The following is a 20,642-nucleotide window of genomic DNA, read 5'->3' on the forward strand; positions in this document are numbered from 1 at the left end:
ATAGATGCTGTATATTATTTATTTATTTTGAGTTTTTCTATACCGGCATTTGCTGGTATATTTAAAAGCATTCAATTTTATTGCACCTCTTGCAAGTTTAGGCTGACTGATCTGGCATTTGGTGGGTAAGCAAACTTCTGCAATGTAGCATTCTTCCAGTGGGAAAGGTATTTCCAGCAAGTCATATACCCTGTAGGCATGGAATGTAAATTCCAATTGTAAACCACATGTACAAGCTAACTTTTGAGGAAACTGTTGTATGGGTGAGAAAACTGGGTGTGGTTTTCAATTTCCTGCCTAAAATTACAAGAGCAAGATGGCACAGTTAGTGCTGCTTATAATGAGGTGCTTGGCCCTGATTACAGCTTATGTACGAAGGAGGTAGCTTTTAAAGGAGTTACACATTTAAATATAGCATACTATCGTAGCAATTTTCAAAAGCCATTTAAGTGCGTAAAGTGCACTTGCACGTGAATATCCTATGGACAAATGGCATACATTGTAGCAGTTGTCAAAAGCCCACTTTCACAGATAAAGTGCATTTACACATGGTAAAACCCAATTTTGTAAATGCTTTTTAAAATCAGGCCCTAAGTGCTAACTTTTTGTGAATGTTTTTTTTTAGCATGCATATTAATACATTTTTACCACTGCAGTAAAGCAATGGTCTGCATAGCATATATGTGCAGTGAAAAGTAGATTAAACCTACCGTACTTGCATTATGCAAAGGGCAAGTCTTAGTGCAGGAGTCCCTATACTAACAGGTCCATAGGGATCAGCTCAGGAACACTTTTCGAAATGACCCCCCCCTAAGTGAGTACCTGAGGTAGCAGGAGGTAGTGACTTGCCCAAAGCCACAAGGAGTGTCAGTGGGGAAGTGGGATTTGACCCCTGGCTTCCCTAGTTCTCAGCACATTGCCCTAGCCTAAGTACTGGGGCAGTCATTTTCATTGTCTCTTGTGTGTAGGCAGAAGCAGCAATTTAACAAATTCAATTACAAGCCCACAGATGTGCAACACAAAAGCACATGAGACAGGAAGAGAGTCACAACTGAAGAGCAAGCTATAACTCCTCACGACCAGTCTGCAATGAAGTGACATAGGAGTGGGATCCAATGTGTAAAATGCTGAAGAGGCATCAAAACACTGTAGGATGACAACAGACAAAATTCTTCAACCATCATGGCCTAGGATGACTTCTCATTGTGTTACTAGGAAGGCAACAGCCATGCCATGGCCAATGGACTAGTGCAGGGGTGACCAACTCTAGTCCTGAAGAACCCTAAATAGGCCTGGTATTCAGGATATCCACAATGAATATGCATGAAATGTATTTGCATACAGTGAAGGTAATGCATGCAAATCTGTTTCATGAATATTCATTGTGGATATCCTGAAAACCAGACTGGTTTGTGGCTCTTCAGGACCGGAGTTGGCCACCTCTGGACTCGTGTTAGGAAAATATGAAAACTTAATGTAGTAATGTAGTGAATGATGGCAGATAAAAACCAAAATGGTCCATATAGTCTACCTAGCAATTTTTTTAATTGTTATTTTTCAGGGTTGTTTGATGTTTAAAGTTTTCTCCATCACAAGCAGGGCTGAATTAGCCATGTCATATGGGGCGATGTCATCTGACAGTGGGAGGTTCCTATGTGGACAATGCCTTATGAGCCCCTCAATCTTTTTGTCCGAGCATGTACCCTATCTCTTTGTGTTTTTCTTTAGTTATATATATATATATTTTTTTTTTTTATTTTTTTTTTTTTTTTGTATCTTTAGTTTACTAACTCTTTTCTGTTACTGAGCTAGGTCATTGCTTTGGCTGCCCCCTAACCCTCGCTTTTCAGTGTTTAAAAATAAAACGTTTTTCATAGAAAATGGTGCTAAGAAGCCTTCCATCAGTGGCTTTAAGCATTGTGGTTTTGTTAAGAAGATGGCCATGACATTTATTACTGGTGCCTATGACCTGACCACGACCAGTCTAACTTCTATCTCTGTGGCCAGCTGTCTCCACATTCTCAGAAATCCAGCGCCTGAAAGATGGAGGAACTGCGTAAGCCTCTGAAGAGCCACAGCAGTTCCTCCCATAGTGGAGCCTTTAACTCCCCATGAGCTAAGTTGAGCAGGAGCTCCTTGCATAGACCCCTTCCCCCCCCCCCCCCCCCCCTATCAAATTGGAACAGGCCTGGGGCCCTTCCACCTCATCTGGGTCAAAAAAGCACAAAAACTGCCTTTTGCAGGCATCAGCCAAGCCCTTTGCATGTACCCTAGGGCTTGGAGCTGAATAAAAGTAAAAAATACCATTCCTTGGACCCAGTTGTGCTGAAGAAACACTGGACCTTGGCACCAGCAGCGCAATCAACATATGAAGTACGGATGCAGTTGATGCACCATTTGTCATCACATAAGATTCCAGTGCCCTCAACACAAGACATTGCTTCCTCCTTCAACGCCTCGAAGTTTGGATCCGTAGCAATTTGAGAAATAGTTGTATCGCTAGCAGTCCCTTCAACCCACTCAGGGAAGATAGGAGGGAGATATGCCGTCCTGCCTAAGTGAAACAACAAGGCTTACCTAACCTGTTTCTTTTTCCATTCTATGCTCTCTCTCTCCCTCCCGATTTTTTTTTCTCTTCACAGACTCTGACAATCTCATCCCAGGAAGTGAAACCCGCACCCCTCCCCTTTGGCCGACGCTACTGACGTCTGAAAAGCGTGCCAAAAGGGATTTAAAGAGGCCCAGGACCCGGAGGTGCCGCATGCCGGCGTCGCACAACAAAGGGGCATGCCCCTTTGTACGCCCCTTCGTACACCACTGAAACAAAAGACTAACAGACCACACATCCAAACCGGACAATACTGAACATGGACAACAAAAGAAAAGAACCGGTTATGCAAATGATCACGACCTGCCTAAACAAAGGTAAATATGGAGAGAACTAAAAGAAACACAGAAACAGACACACAGCGAAGGAAACAAAGAACACACGTTCTAGTAACCTCATACAAATGAAAAGGACCAAAATCCCAACTAATGCAATTACAAGTAACTTGTTAATGATAAATTTCCTGCTAGTAAATGCACAATCCATCACAAAGAAATTCCCTGTAATTATGGATCTATTATGACACAAAACCAAGTTTCATTGCAGTCACAGAATCATGGTTAAAAAAAATCAGACACAGTTTTAAAAAATCAAATAGCGCATAGAAACTATGATGTCTTTTCAATCCTCAGAATAAATAAGAGGGGGGGAGACTACTAATAATTGAAAATAAATTCAAATGTAAACTAATCCCAATAACACCTCCAAGGAATCATGAAATCACCTTTTTTGAAACTAATAATATACAAATATGCCTCATATACTGTCCACCAAGCCTCCTATAATTAAACATCTACCCGCTAATTGAATTTCTAACACACCTACATACTGCAAAACCCACCATCGTGCTAGGAGACTTTAATCTTCACATGGAAGCAAACCCCTTATCAAATACCTGCCAAACATTAATGGATATAATGACAGCACTAGGATTCACTCTAACTACTGACAAACCCACACACAAAGCAGGACACTCTCTGGACCTATCATTTATCAACTTAGAACATATTAAAACAGACTACACACAAATTCCTTGGTCAGATCACTTCCTCATACAATCCTCTATCAAATATATTGAACCACAATGAAACAGACAAAAGAACTCGTAGAATTTAAGTAACGTCCGCCTTATAACATAGAAACACTGAAAGATAAATTAGAAGAAAAACTAACTGAAATTGACTATAAAGACTGCTGTTCTGCAGTAACAGTATGGATGCAAACAACCAACAAACTAGCTGATGAGATAAACCCAGTAAAATTTATACGCATCAAAGAACCCCCCAAAAAAAAATCCCTGGCATAGTGAGAAGATAAAGGAAGTCAAAAGAAATCTTAGGAAAAAAGAAAGAAAATGGAAAAAAGATAAAACATCCAAAAACCTAACTAAATACAGAAAACACTTAGCCTATTACAAACAAGTAATTCTTGATGCAAAGAAACAATACTTCAACTCTAAAATAGAGAAGCTTGCAAATAACCCAAGAACCTTATTTACCATAGTAAAAAATCTCACCGACGACAAATCAAAATCTCCCCAAACCCTACCAGAAAATAGATGTAATGAAATAGCAAATTTCTTCAATGACAAAATTGCGAACCTAAAAACCAAAATCCCAAACATAACTAAGCAAGAAATCAAAATGCAAAAAAGATGTTACACAATGCTCTACATTCAATGAGATATCAGAACTGGAAGTTGAATCCATGCTAAAAAAAAGCTAAATCCAGCCCCACACGTAATTGACATACTACCAACTATGGACATAAAAGCAATAGCGGAAACAGTATCTCTGATATTAGCGAAGATCATAAATCTATCCTTAGAGGAGGGAGCAATGCCAGATATACTAAAAGGAGCAATCATAAAACCAATTATAAAGAAAAAAAACAGTGACCCACTTACCCTGAGCAATTCCAGACCAGTATCAAGTGCAAGGTGATGCATATAGGGAAAAATAACCCATGCTATAATTACACGATGTTGGGTTCCATATTAGGTGCTACAACCCAAGAAAGAGATCTAGGTGTCATAGTGGATAACACATTGAAATCGTCGGTTCAGTGTGCTGCGGCAGTCAAAAAAGCAAACAGAATGTTGGGAATTATTAGAAAAGGAATGATGAATAAAACGGAAAATGTCATAATGCCTCTGTATCGCTCCATGGTGAGACCGCACCTTGAATACTGTGTACAATTCTGGTCGCCGCATCTCAAAAAAGATATAATTGCGATGGAGAAGGTACAGAGAAGGGCTACCAAAATGATAAGGGGAATGGAACAACTCCCCTATGAGGAAAGACTAAAGAGGTTAGGACTTTTCAGCTTGGAGAAGAGACGACTGAGGGGGGATATGATAGAGGTGTTTAAAATCATGAGAGGTCTAGAACGGGTAAATGTGAATCGGTTATTTACTCTTTCGGATAGTAGAAGGACTAGGGGACACTCCATGAAGTTAGCATGGGGCACATTTAAAACATTTACTCAACGCACAATTAAACTCTGGAATTTGTTGCCAGAGAATGTGGTTCGTGCAGTTAGTATAGCTGTGTTTAAAAAAGGATTGGATAAGTTCTTGGAGGAGAAGTCCATTACCTGCTATTAAGTTCACTTAGAGAATAGCCACTGCCATTAGCAATGGTTACATGGAATAGACTTAGTTTTTGGGTACTTGCCAGGTTCTTATGGCCTGGATTGGCCACTGTTGGAAACAGGATGCTGGGCTTGGTGGACCCTTGGTCTGACCCAGTGTGGCATTTTCTTATGTTTCTTATGTTCTTACCATTAATTGCAAAATTAATAGAAAAACTATACAAAATAAACTAGCTGAATATTTTGACAACAATACTATACTGTACCCATCACAACATGGCTTCCGTAAGTCCTACAGCACAGAGACACTGCTACTTTCACTAACAGACAATATCATGAGAGGTTTCGATAGTGGAAAACACTACATTCTAGTGATGCTAGACCTGTCATCAGCATTTGATACAGTAAATCATGACATACTATTAAAAAGATTAGAAGAAGGATTACTCAACAAAACAATAAACTAGTTCAGATCATATCTAAATAACAGATATTTACAAGTACAGATCAAAGATGTAAGATCAGAAAAAATAAACCTTCAAACAGGAGTACCACAAGGATCATCCTTGTCCGCAACACTCTTTAACATATACCTGCTGCCTTTATGTCACCTCTTAGCAGGTCTGGGCATCATACATTACATATATGCTGATGACATTCAACTAATCCTACCCATCGACGACACAATTGAAAAAAACATTAAACCTAGCTAACATATACCTAGATATTATCAAACAGTTACTAAACCAAATGGAGCTAGTTATTAACATCGAAAAAACAGAATTCCTACATTTAGAACGAAAGAATATAGAGATCATTCAAAACCCAATTACGCTCAAAAACAACCAGAAAATAGAGTTAGCAGAGAAAGTTCGAAACCTCGGAGTAATAATTGACACGGAACTAAGCATGAAACAACATATATCTTTAAAAGTAAAGGAAGGCTATGCAAAGCTCATGGTTCCCAGGAGATTAAAACCACTAACACCTACAAGTTTTCGATCAGTGCTACAGGTTTTAATATTCGCTAGCACGGATTATTGTAACGCCCTACTACTAGGTTTACCATACACCACACTAAGACCAATCCAAATACTACAGAACACTGCATTAAGAATTCTGACTGGTAAAAGAAAAAGAGACCACATTACCGAAACCCTGGCTGCATTACACTGGTTACCCATTGAGCACAGAATACAGTACAAAACACTATGCACTATACACAAATTAATACATAACGAAAAAGCAGAATGGCTGAACACAGCACTTCGTGTACATGTCCCTCATAGAAACCTGAGATCAGCCAACAAAGCACTCCTAACTGTATCTTCCGTCAGAACAGCAAAACTAACCCAAGTAAGAGAGAGGGCATTGTCTTTAGCAGGACCTATACTATGCAACACCATGCCTCTAGAGATCAGATTACAAAGTGACATCAAAACTTTAAAAAAAAAAGTTTAAAAACCTGGCTTTTTAAACAAGCTTATCACAAAGAGAATGGAAAACACAAAGGAATAGGGAGTGGGCAGTAGAACATCCACGCACAGCACCTAACCCAATATGTGCGTATTTTTTAAATTTTATCTCACTACTAAAAGAAAGATTAGGTTTTTAAAATTATACTTGTTATTAAATATGATACAGGTATAAAAGGACAAGATTTATCACATTCACCAAATAGTATTTATCACAAAATTATGTAACTGAAACTTTATGGCACCTATTTAGATTATATGGTTCTATATACTTATTCAACATTAATTTATGTGCCTTACTGTAAACCGTTGTGATGGTACTTAACGACGGTATAGAAAAGTTTTTAAATAAATAAATACCTCTTTCCCTTTCAACAGCGATTTTCCCATCAAGGCTACTTTAACAAGACTTTTGTCTAAAGTCACCAGATCCTATCTGCTTGGTGGTGCTCTTAATTTCTAACTGTCCCCTCGCTCCTCTCCCAGGACAAATATTACAAAGTGTAGAGGATTTTGAAGAAAACTCCATCTTGGTCTCGGAAGAGGATGTTCCATCCCCAATGCCTATCCAGAGGGCACGGCAGCCCTTAGACCATGTGACAGAGTTGGTGAAGATGTTGTTTGCTCCCCCCCCCCCCCTCACCCACCCCCTGGGGGCTAAGGACAAGGCACTATTTACCCTCTTCTCTCCCGGCTACTGGATTTTCTTCCTCAAAGAGGTAGTCACTTTGCCCCTGATCCAAGAGGTGCCCCCTGAATCCCCATGTGAGGGTTCGAGTCTTTGCCACTCAGTAGAGTCCAGCCAGTTGGAAGACTTTCTCCAGGAGTACTCCCTTCTGAGGCAACCAAGGACCTCTCCTCAGTCACTTGTATCAGTGGGGTCCTGGAACAGTGTTCCCCCCTTCCCTTGAATCAGAGGAAGGATCAAGAATCCCTCTCTAACCCCTTGACTAATCCTCTAAAACACTCCATTTTCAATTCCAGATTTCTGGATATGTTAGGTAAGGTACTAGGTCTGTAAGAACAAGGACTTGCATGGAAGTTTTTGGCCTTCTCTAGAGTCTAGATGCCCTAGTGGAGCTGGCAACCATTCCGATTTATTCAATCCTGCAAGAATTATGGATTAGAATGAGAGAATCTAATTTCCTGCACTCCAGTAGCCAGGAAATTAGACCTAAAGTATAGAGTCCAGAGAAAACTGGTATTTGGAGTGATACAGCTGCCTCACCAATCAGTTGTGGTGAAGTCAGGGCTAAAGTGAGCAAAGAAAACAAGAATATTTGCCAATATTCCACCAGGAAAGATCCCAGACTGTAGACAACTTTGGGGGAAAAAAATGTTCCAGAATTCCAAGCTTAATTCTCACATTTGTGCATACCAATTCCATGTGCTACATTACTTTTTATATGATTGCATTAAAAAACTGAAAATGTTTGTTGCCCTAGATGAAGGTAACACTGCATATCTACAGCTGCTCCTAAATAGCAGAAGAATGTACATGCTATCTTATTTGGTCAGTATGCAAAGTGTTTGATGGCATGACTTGCGCATAGTCTGCTTTGATTGGAGCATGCCAAATGGTTTGATTAAGGGCTAGTAGTTTGCGCGATAAGCTAGCAGATGTTCCCTGCCTAGGAGATCATCTTTTCAAAAATAAAATCAGTTACTCAGATCTAGGAGCAATATGTGGCAGTCCAGTCGCTCTCAACCAGCTCAGAGTAGCAATTGACTTCAAGACTGCCATACTTTGTTTTTAAGCATTCAGAGCTGGTGTTTTTGGGGTGGGCAAGCTTGGCAGTTGCCCAGGGCACTATCAGCAGAGGGGCATGCTGACCACCGAGGCTTTGGCAGAAAGGGCCGCTGTGGCCATAGTGGATCCCATCCCACTGCAGCTGAAGAGAGGAACCATGTGACCGCAGGAGATACCATCCTGCCATGGCTGAAGACAGGACCAGCGTGGCTGTGGTAGATCCCATACTGCCATTGCTGAAGTGAGGACCAGGTGGAGGGGGTGTTTTTTCAATCAGGGCATCAATTGCCTTAGATTCGGCCTTCTAAGTAGTGTACTCAGAGATGGCCCTGCCACTACTTCCAGTGGTCCTGTGCTCCTCTTCCTGTTTCTGCAACAGCAACAACTTCTGGCTCAAGACTGATAGTAGTAGAAGTGCCAACCAAAAGTGGCAGAGAATGTTTAGCCAAAACCTGGATCAAAATTTTGACCAGTCTCCAAATCTAGAGAATTCATCTCTACCTCGATGAGTGGTGCAAAATCACCAGAATAGTTGAGTACTCAAGATTGTGCATTCCGCTTCCTTTTCTCCCAACTTTCCACACATTCCCATTGCTTAGCCTTCAATCCAAATTCATCTCACTCTGCACAATTCCATCTGAAGGTGGAGTTGCCTTTCAGACAGTGGGTGATAGAACCAGTCCTGCCTGACCAGCGTCAGCAGGGGTTCTAGTCTTGCTATTTCTGCTCTGAGAAATTGGTATTGGAAGATGCAGAATATAAGAAGTTTTTATAAATTAAATACATTTCCTTATCCCCAAAAGATCCAGAGAATTGAAACCCATCTTGGATTTATGAACAATCTATTAGGGGAGAAATTCTAGATAAAATTCTTCCACACCATCCTGCCCCTCATCAGAGAGGGGCGGGGGTAGTGGTTGTATACCTTGCCTCTGAAAGATGCATATGCCCACATAACCATCCATCCCTCCCAATGGCACTATCTACGATTGGTGATGGAATCCTCTCACTATCACTACTGGGTGCTCCACTTTGGTCTTTTGCAGTGACACCAAGGATTTTTACCAAATGCATCTGTTTTCTCTTACCTGGACAACTGGCTAATTATAGCACCTTCCAAAGAAGAGTTGTTGACCTCCCTGAAGAAGATAATTCAACTCCTGCAATTCCTAGTGAATTTTGAAAATTTGACCCTGATTCCGTATCAGAAAATCAAATTCATCAAGGCATGGATAGACACTTGATAGGAAAGAGTGTTTCTTCTGGCAGATGTCCTCAGGGCCCTAGCTCATTGCTTGGTGAACACAGATCAGACAAAAGCTAGAGGAAGTGCAAGTTGTTGTGAGCCACATGGCGGCAGCAGTTCATATGGTCTCTCTCTACCCCGACTCCACATGCGAGCCCTACAATGGGGCCTCTACTCTCAATGGAACTGTTTAATCAAACCCTTCACAACTCTACATGTTTTATAGGAGGGAATCCTCCTCCATTGACTTCCTCCATCAGGTAATGTTAGTGACAGATGTGTCCACCAAGGGATGGGGTGTCTTCAAAAGTAAGAAAACGAGGTTGCCAGTAGAACAACAGTTCCAAATCAGCCTATTGAGGCTTTGAGTAAACAAACACCTTAAGTGCCTTATCGCATCTCCTCAGGAGCCAATAAAGATATGGGAATGCATGTAAAACCATCAAGCTGTTCTGCAAGTGACCTACTTTCTGAGGATTTTCAACAGGTTGGCAGATTGCCTCAGCAGCGTGTTTCATCCTCATGAATGGTCAGTCAATAGCAGACAAGCTCAAATTGACCATGTCAGATGAAAACAGAAAAATGGAAACGTTTTGTTACATTCTTACAAGCAGACTCGGGGTTTGCTCAGGATGCTTTTCTGCTCATCTGGAATGTAGATTTTTGTTTTTCCACCAGTTCCACTAATAGCCAAGAATGTGCAAAATGTGCTCAAGGACCAACCTCTTATTTATGCAAGAAGAGGGTCATCTATATCGTCTGAACCTTCTCTCTTAAATTGACACCCTGGATGCTGAGGGTTTGCTGATTGCATCATTTTCCTTACCCATGTAAGTTGAAGACCTACTCCTATCTACCAGGAAGCCCTTGATTAGAAGGGCTTACAGCTTAATTAGAAACTGTTTTCATCCTGATGTCAATGAAGGTCTCTGGACTTATTTGCATGCAAACTACAGGAACTGTTTCAGTACTTGTTCTTTCTTTCCTCCTCAGCATGCAGTACCTTGTCAAGAAAGGTGCATCTCAGTGCTAAAGCAGCCTCCAGTGTTCAGGTAGACAGTATATTGTGTAGTGCTATAGAAATGTTGAGTAGTAGTAAGTAGTAAATGGATATTCAGTTATCCTTTGGTGTCAAAATTTATGAAAGGTCTATGAAATACTAAACCGCTGTGGCCAAACGCCCTGTTCGTTGGGATTTAATGTTGTTCTGTCACAGCTTATAAAACCACCCTTTGAATTATTGGAGTCAGCTTGGTTGAAAGTATTATTCCTTGGTGTGATCACATCACACAGTGTCAATAAGCTTTGGATGCTGGTTCATTACTCTCCTTATATGCAATATTTTAATAATAAGAGTGATGCTCTGCACCCACCCAAATAGGTTTTCATATAAATCAAGCTACTTCACATTCTAGCCAAGGCTACATGTATATGAAAGTGAGAAAGGCCTTCATTCCTTGGGCTGTAAGAGAGCGTTAGCTTACTACCAAATGAGGACTCAACCTAATCGCCAGAGCTCGCAACTATTCATCTCATGATCCTAACCAACTATGTAGAGCAGTTGCCAAGTGTAAGTTGTTCAATTAACTAGCAGACTGTATTGGGCTTTGTTATGCGCCTGTTTGCCTCCAGATTGAGGACTCCATAAAAGCTCATCAGTTGAGAGCCATAGCAACATTCGTGACTCATCTGCAAGCTGTTCCTATCAAGGACATCTGCAAAGCTGCAACATGGTTGTTAATGCACATGTTCATCTACTATTACTGTCTGCACAATTTATCAAGGAATGGCTGTAAATTGGGACAAATTGTTTTGCAGAGCCTGTTCACACAGTACTCTACTCTTCAGGGTGGGGTCCAATTGCTTTTTCAGTACGTGCTCCACTGCAACCTCCAACTCCACATGTGTCATTGCTAATTCAGCCCTGCTTGTCGACAATGAAAGCAAATTTGCTTACGGTTAAGTATTCGCTGTAGACAGCAGAATGAATTAGCCATGTTAAATACCCACCCACCTCCCTTGCGCATTGACTATGTAGCTAAACTTCTCTTTAAAATCAACTAAGGGGTTCACAAGGCAATGCCTACATAGTACTTCCCCCACATGCGCAATTAGCCAAAAGCTTTATGTTCTATGAAAGAAGGGTCTATTGGGTGCCATCTGACATCATCCTACATGTTATGGCTCATTCATCATGTTTGCTATGAAGAACAGTTTATGGTAAGCAAATTTTACACAGTTTGAGCAATGTTATCTAGAAAGGCTCAGATCATCAGGTGTTAAACACAATCACATGCATACATTTAGAAGCAGGATCTACTTCAGTGGATGGGTAGGGCTCGCATTTCTACTTTTCTAGGAATTACCTTTTAGAAACTGAACTGGCAGAAGCCAGTCTCTTGCATCCAGTGCCAGAAGCAGGAGAGGGTTTGGAGCCATTGGGCACTTACAGTTGGCTCTTTCTGTATAAAACTGGATTTTCAACTTTGCTAATGCCAAAGGCTCCTAGGTTGTTTTTTGCAGCAGTGGGTATGTAAATCTACAGCAAGGGCTGGAAAATTCTACATCATAACTTTTCAAGACTGTCATGTTTGTATATCTCTTCTCTTTCTATATAAAAATATGTAGGGCTCCCTGTAAGCAGCATGGCTCGTGCACGGCGATGCTCTTCCAGAGCTGGCGCTGAGACTGCTGCCGCAGACTTCAGGCAGGGTAAGGACTGGTGAGATTAGTGCAGTGGGGCCAGCACCAGTGGAAAATAAAGGTGTGGCAGTGACAAGGCTGGTGTACCTTCCTGAGTCTCGCCAGCAGCAGGAAGTGGCATGCAGTAGGAGGGGAGGGGGAGTGAAAGCAGAGGACAGGTGCAAAAAGAGAAAAGTGAAGGATGAGCATACTATACTGCAGGCCTGAAAACAGTGGCAGGAAGTAGCCTGGGGAGGGAGAGGAGTGCCAGAGTGGGGTGTGAGTGAGGCACGGGGAAGGGGAGGAGTGGATTTCGGGGGGAGCACATGCACCCCCATGTGCCTACCCACCCATACATGTACATCCATATCCCCCCAACCCAAGCATGCACACACAGACATATCTCACACACCTACACACATTTACATACAGGGCTGAGGACAAATTGGTAAATGTGAGGTGAAAAAAAAGTGACCAAATTACACACTCCTGGAAAGTCACATCCCATCTCCTTCGGTCTGACCACACACAAAAGGAGGAAGGAGAGGTCTACAAAGTGGAGAGTGCAAGGGGGGAAACTGCGTGCATACACACACAGCACACCCCGTACACCCCCCACCTATTCACGTGCACAGCTGCACCGAGCAGAGCTCTGTGCCTTCTTGGAGAAGCTCAGCCTCAAGGGAGGACGTCCCCAGACGGCATAGCTAATTCATCCTGCCATCTACGGAAAACACAGTTTACGGTAAGCCAGTTTGCTTTTCCAGCTACATTATTTTTCCTTCCCCTATGCACATGTGCCCCCATTTAACCCAGCTAGGCACCACCACCTGCCCTCATACACATACATAGCAGTGAGATGAGGGGGAAAGAATATTCCCGCTAATACACATCCCACCTACACCACTACCCCCTTCCACAAACACATGAAGGGGGGAGGGGATTACAAGGGTATGAGTGAAATGGGGTGTGAACAGAATAGGAGGGAAGGAGAGGATAGAGTGCGCCCCTGCCCCCAACAAATGAACCTCACCCTATACACCTGTGGGTAAGAAGGGGAGAGAGAGTTCCCCATCAAGGGAAGTAATGTGCCTACCTAGACTAGATACACCACTAATCCCTTACCACCCTCACACATGCCCATGGAGGGAGAAGATGGGGGTGAAGTGCACATGCATCCGCCCCCACAGAAGAAAAGGCAAGGAGGAAAGAGAGCCTCCACTCCATTATATATGTTTTCCCTCAGTCAGGCACGGGGTGAAGACAGGGCTACAGGGAGGGGGAAGAGTGCACACCCTGCATCACCACTATATACCCAATGCATGCCCCCCCCCTGCCGAAAACACATAATTAGGGGGAGCAGGAGAGGGCTACAACCCTGAGAGTGTACACAAACACAGGGAGGAGGAGATAGGGGAAAAGTGGGCATGTGAGGGGGAAAATGTCCTAACCCCCCCCCAGGCCCGGATTAAGGCCACCTGAAGTCTCCTCTGCCCTTGCATCGCTTAACTGACAAGACATTAAGATTCAATAAGTGCTGAAGTTGAAGAAAACATTGTTTTCTTCCAGGCCAGACCCCCACCACTATATTAAATGTAACTAGAGGGCAACAGAAAAAATGCAAAATTTTAACACTGTGGTGCCCTCCTTCCCTTGATGCCCTTTGCATGTGCTGCTTTTGCTTAGTGGTTAATCCAGGACTAACCTCCCCTTCCACAGACATCATTCTCCCATTGGCAGGGTTACCGAGTGAAATGAGCAGGGGCACAGCGACTAGCACTTTATCATTTTTTTTACATGTAAAGAGCCATTTCTTTAAAACCCCACAAGTTTTAGATAATTTTCCTTATCCTTTGTTGTGAGCAGCTGGATAATGGCTTTTGTTCTATTGTCATAATTTCTTCCCTTTTAGATTTCTCCCTTGTTTGTGCTTTCTATTTTTTTCCCAGGTTCCCAGTCTTTTCTTTTTCCCTAAAGGTTTCTGTTCCCCATTCTCTGAATATCCTCTTCTTGCTCTTGCTGCCATCCTCCTCTCCTTCCTTCCTTCCTCTGTCTTACCCCTCCCCACTTGCTTTCTACCTAGCTGCACAGATGCTTCAAATAGACTTCCTGAGCCGGTGCATTATGCTCCCTCTCTGGCCTTACTCAAATCCAGTCTAAAATCCAACCTTTCTGAAGCTGCTTTAAAATCCTAAACCCCTGATTATCCCACTCACAGCCTTCTTGCTTTTAACCATTTTCTTAATATATGAACTTCCCAAAGTCTCTCTTGCCCTGTATCTCTGTCTTGATTAGATTGTAAGCTCTACTGCGAAGAGACTGTATCTTATGTGTTTTTGTATAGCACTACATATGTCAAGTAGCGCTGTAGAAGTGATAATTGTAATTAGTTGTATTCCTCCATTTTCCTTCTCACTCTCTTCTTGTCCCCCATTTTTTCTCATGTCCTGATTGACCCTCAGCACAGGTCCTGAAAGGGGGCTCATGCTTATAACCCCATGAGCACCAGAATTTGTAGCTCCATACAAATCTGCTTTACACACGCTTACACTAAGATTCCCACTCATTATCTAATTTCTTACCCAGCCGTCTTCCTTCAGAGACAAGGTTGTGGAGGGACAAAGAGTAAAGAAATGAGGGACAGGGAATAAGACTGTTTGGAAGGAAGGATGAAGGGAGACAGGGAAAAATTGTTTGTGGTGGACCCTGTTATTTTATCTATGGTTTGGGGACTCTCTAATTTTAACATTTGAGGGTATACCATTCCCACATTTAGTGCTATCTCCTCAAAGAGCATTTCAGAAAGCAGGCAAACTTAAAAAGCACTTTTCAGCGGTAAACAATTACAGTTATGTGTAAAAGTTTAAGCAGCTCTGTTCGAATTGTATGATTCAATGAATCTCCAAGTTAACAGAAGCTTACATAACTTCGACATAGGGCAAAATTAAATACTATATCTTTCTGCAATGTTTTATGCAGAAGTATTGGTCACACCCATATACATATGCTCGCTCTCATTTACGTAGGCTCTCAATCACACATTTACACATTTACAAAAACATTATTTTCATTTGTTGCAGCCCTCACCACTCCTGTTCCTCCAATCATCCCAGAAGAAGAAGCCCAAAACAAAGCTACGGAACTGGCATTATTCTTCGACAACAAAATAAAATATTTACTCGCATCTCTGACAACATCACACACCCAGCCTCCACCCAGACAATACCCCTCTCCAGCTATCCATAAACCAACTCTTGAATCATTTGAACTCACATCCTCCCTGGAAATCGAATCTATAATCAAGAAAATGAAGCCTTCATCACATCCAACAGACCAAATACCTACCAAATTTTTAGTTACCATTCCTAACACCATAGCCAAACCACTGGCCGACATCATTAATTGCTCCCTCGCTCAAGGATCAGTCCCGGACTCTTTAAAAACTGCTTCCCTGAAACCCTTACTAAAAAAACCCAACCTGGATCCAGCCAACCCCGTAAACTTCCGCCCCATTGCCAACTTACCTTTTATAGCCAAGTTAATGGAAAAACTGGTCAACAACCGACTCACAGATTTCCTCGACTCCCATAATATTCTCTACCCTTCTCAATTCGGTTTCCGGAAACGTTTCAACACGGAATCTCTCCTACTCTCTCTTACTGACAACATCCTGATGAGTCTTGACAAAGGCCAATCATACCTACTAGCTCTTCTGGACATTTCTGCAGCATTCGACACTGTAAACCATACAACTCTCATCAACCGTCTGACAGAAATCGGCATCACGGGCTCTGCTCTCCTCTGGTTCAAATCCTTCCCCAACAACAGGCACTACAAAGTTAGAATAAACGACAAAGAATCCCTCCCCATCCCTTCCAATCAAGGAGTACCCCAGGGTTCTTCACTATCCCCCACCCTGTTTAATATCTATCTGCTCCCCCTTTGCCAGTTACTTGAAAGCCTCAACCTTACCCACTTTATATACGATGATGACGTGCAGATCCTAATCCCCATCACGGATCCCATCACCAGCACCCTAAACTTCTGGAACAGCTGCCTTCACTCCATCAACCTCCTTCTCTCCAGTCTCAATCTAGTTCTTAATACGTCCAAAACAGAACTCCTCGTCATTGCTCCCAACGATAATAGCCCCCTTCTCAACAACCCTATCATACCACAAGTGAACCAGGTGAGAGACCTTGGTACCACTCTGGACACTAGAATGAACTTCAAAAAGTTCATTAACAACACCACAAAGGAATGCTTTTATAAGCTACAGGTTCTAAAGCAGCTGAGACCTCTACTACACTTTCAAGATTACCGTTCAGTCCTTCAAGCCATACTGTTCTCAAAGATTGACTACTGCAATGCGCTTCTACTCGGCCTCCCCGCCTCCTCAACTAAACCACTACAGATGCTACAAAATGCTGCAGCCAGGATCCTTACAAACTCTCGCCACAAGGACCACATCACACCGATACTAAAAAACTTACACTGGCTACCCATCCACTTTAGAATACTGTTCAAGACATTGTCCATCGTTCACAAAACCATCTATCAGCAATCCTCACTCCAACTCACCATCCCACTCGAACTCCACTCTTCTCCAAGACCGATTAGATCCGCATACAAAGGATCCCTTCAGGCTCCCCCAAACAAATCCTCCATCCACAACTCCATCCAAAAATGAGCACTGTCCACCGCTGGACCTCATCACAGGAATTCACTACCCCCGGATCTTCACCAGGAACAATGTCATCTATCCTTCAGAAAGAAACTGAAAACCTGGCTGTTCTCTCAAGCCTTCCCTTAAAGGATTTCTCCCCAACCAGCTTTACTCTCTCACCCCCTCTTTACCACCTCCTTCTCACCTGGCCCTTTAACCTCTTCCCCCCTGCTCCCTCCCCATTCCCTGCTCCCTCCCCATTCCCCGCCACCCATCGCCCCCTTTGGACTCCTCCCCTGCACCTATCCAAAGGATTTTATGCTTGAACTGCCTATTTAAATTAACTGCTAAATCAGCACCCTATGCCGATCAATTATGGTCTGCTGTTTACATTACCTCTTTAGTTGAGTTACGTTAAACTAATTATTTCTCTCTTATCGATCACGAATTTATACTTCCTGTTTTATTGTAACTTTCTCTCTTCTTGTTAAATGTTTTTTTCCCCTGGTTCTGCTGTAAACCGGTACGATAAGACTTTGTCTTGAGCATCGGTATATTAAAAGAATTTAAATTTAAATAAAATAAAATAGTAAGATTCTCATAAGTGATTCTGCCTTCTCGGAGTAGTTAGGTATAAACCTTCTATAGTAGCCTGTCAGGCCGAGCAATGCTCTTACCTTCCCTTTGGTTTGCAAGATCAGTACCTTAGCAATCAACTGAATCTTCCTGGACTGCTGGTGAGCTTGACCCATCCCCATAGTATAGCCCAGATATTGGATTTCTTGTCCTCCCAACAAGCACATCTTCGGGTTTGCAGTCAACCCTGCTTTCCTCAGAGAGGAAAGTACAGCTTGTATGTTGGCTCAGGTGGGTCCTCCAATCTGGGCTATAGACCACTATGTCGTCCAGGTATGCGGTGGCATAACCCTGGTGTGGGCGGAGCATACAGTCAACCAAGTGTTGGAATGTTGCAGGGGCACCAAGGTGGCCAAACGGGAGAACTGTAAACTGGAAGAGCCCTGCTGGCATTGAGAAGGCAGTCTTCTCCTTTGCTGTTGTCATGAGGAGTACTTGCCAGTATCTTTTGGTAAGATCCAGGTCGAGATGAACTGAGCCGATCCTAGATGTTCGATCAGCTTATCTACCCTAGGCATTGCTTATGCATCCAGTTTTTTTAAATCTATACAAAATCTGATACTCCCATCTGATTTTGCTACCAGGACTAAAGGTTAAGACCAGTCGTTATTAGATTCTTCTATGACTCCAAGCTGGAGCATGTCCTTCACTTCCATTTTGATAATGTGACGCTTGCCTTCTGGTATCTGGTATGGCCAGTGTTGTACGATCACCCCTGGTGGTGTAATGATTATAGTATTGGACCAAGTGGGTACATCCAGGCAAACTGGAGAAGATATCCCTATTCCACTCGAGCAGCTGCTTTAAGTCTGTTTCCTGTGAAGTTTACAGCTCCTTTGCAAAGGCACCTGGGTATGGTCTGCCTCAGGTCCAAGCTCTGGGCCGAATTCCGCTTGAACCACTCAATTTTCCTCTGGAACCCATTTCTTTAGTAGGTTGACATGATAAATCTGAGTTTTCTTCCTTTTATCTGGCTGATCTAGTTTATAATCAAACAGGCTAGTTTTGTCCAAGACCTCATAGGACCCTTGCCAACAGGTGAGCAACTGGCTTTCAGAAGAGAGCAAGAAAACGAGGACCCAGTCTCCAGGCTGGAATATTCTCTGAACTGTGGGACAGTTGTATGCCCATGTCTGAGCAGTCTGTGATTTCTCTAAGCATATGCAAACTGCTTCCTCTGCTTTTTTTAAGATGCTCCTGTACCTGTATGACATAGTCCACGAGATTCTGTCTGGGGTTTCTTTCATCCTCCCATGTCTCCTGAGCCACATTTAATATGCTTCTTGGTCTTCTTTTGTATAACATCTCAAAAGGCAAAAAGTCCATCCAGCTCTAGGCACATCACAGAGCAGTAGGAAATCCCAATTTTTTCCATCTTCATCTGTGAATTTTCACAATATTTGCTTAAGTGTCCGATTGAAGGACTCCACAAGGACATCTGTTTGTGAATGGTATATTGATGTACACCTTAAATAGGCTGCAGAGTTGCTTCATTACTTTAGAGATGAATGGGGTTCCTTAATCCACTAGGATCTCTTTAGGGAGCTCCAGTCAAGAGAAAACCTTCATTAGGGCTGTCACCACCGTTGCGGGTCTTCATATTTCTCAGGGGTCGTGCCCTGGGATATCTTGTAGCATAATCTAGGATCACAAAAGTATACTTATTACCCTGAGTTGTTCTCTCTAGTGGTCCCATGAGGTCCATGGCCACCGTTTCAAAAGGGGTTTCAATTATGGACATAGGAATGAGAGGTGCCATCCGAACACCGGCAGGTTTAGCGAGTTGGCAGGTAGGGCAGGGCTGGCAATACCGCTGGACCTGTTTATATATCCCTGGCCAATAGAATTGGGCCAATGTTTTCTCTCAGGTTTTTTCCTCTCCCAGGTGGCCCTCTGGAAAGTGACTATGCACTAGCTGGCAGCTGCATGACTTTCTGGTGACAGGACTTGGGAACTAGAAGTTGCTCTATCAGCTCTCCTTCTACACTCCTCTTTATGACTCGGTATAGCAAGTCTCATTTCAGTATGAAATAAGGAGGCACAAGCGTGGTCAGTGAAGCTTCTGGAACTCCCTTACCATCTGTGCTCTGTAGGTGCTCCCTGGCCCACTTAAAAGACTTGTCCTCCCTCTGGGTATATTTGAATCCTAATTTGCCCTCTCTTTCCCAGTAAAAGGGGTCAGACTGAAAATGTCATAATGCCTCTATATCGCTCCATGGTGAGACTGCACCTTGAATACTGTGTACAATTCCGGTCGCCGCATTTCAAAAAAGATATAGTTGCGATGGAGAAGGTACAGAGAAGGGCAACCAAAATGATAAAGGGGATGGAACAGCTCCCCTATGAGGAAAGGCTGAAGAGGTTAGGGATGTTCAGCTTGGAGAAGAGATGGCTGAGGGGGATATGATAGAGGTCTTTAAGATCATGAGAGGTCTTGAATGAGTAGATGTGAATCGGTTATTTACACTTTTGAATAATAGAAGGACTAGGGGGCATTCCATGAAGTTAGCAAGTAATACATTTAAGACTAATCGGAGAAAATTCTTTTTCACTCAACGCACAATAAAGCTCTGGAATTTGTTCCCAGAGGATGTGGTTAGTTCAGTTAGTGTAGCTGGGTTCAAAAAAGGTTTGGATAAGTTCTTGGAGGAGAAGTCCATTAACTGCTATTAATCAAGTTTACTTAGGGAAAAGCCACTGCTATTAATTGCATCAGTAGCATGGGATCTTCTTGGTGTTTGGGCAATTGCCAGGTTCTTGTGGCCTGGTTTGGCCTCTGTTGGAAACAGGATGCTGGGCTTGATGGACCCTTGGTCTGACCCAGCATGGAAATTTCTTATGTTCTTATGTTTTATGACATAAAATTCGAGCTGGACTGTGGTTCTTCCTGTGACTTGGAGGTAACCTCCCACTCTGGCTCTTGGTCAGCTACAAAACTATACTTGTCCTGTCTCCATTGCTCCAGGTTTTTGGCATTTTTGAGACCT

The sequence above is a fragment of the Rhinatrema bivittatum genome, chromosome 1 (genome assembly GCF_901001135.1).
Source record: "Rhinatrema bivittatum chromosome 1, aRhiBiv1.1, whole genome shotgun sequence".
In the NCBI taxonomy this organism is placed as follows: Eukaryota; Metazoa; Chordata; class Amphibia; order Gymnophiona; family Rhinatrematidae; genus Rhinatrema; species Rhinatrema bivittatum.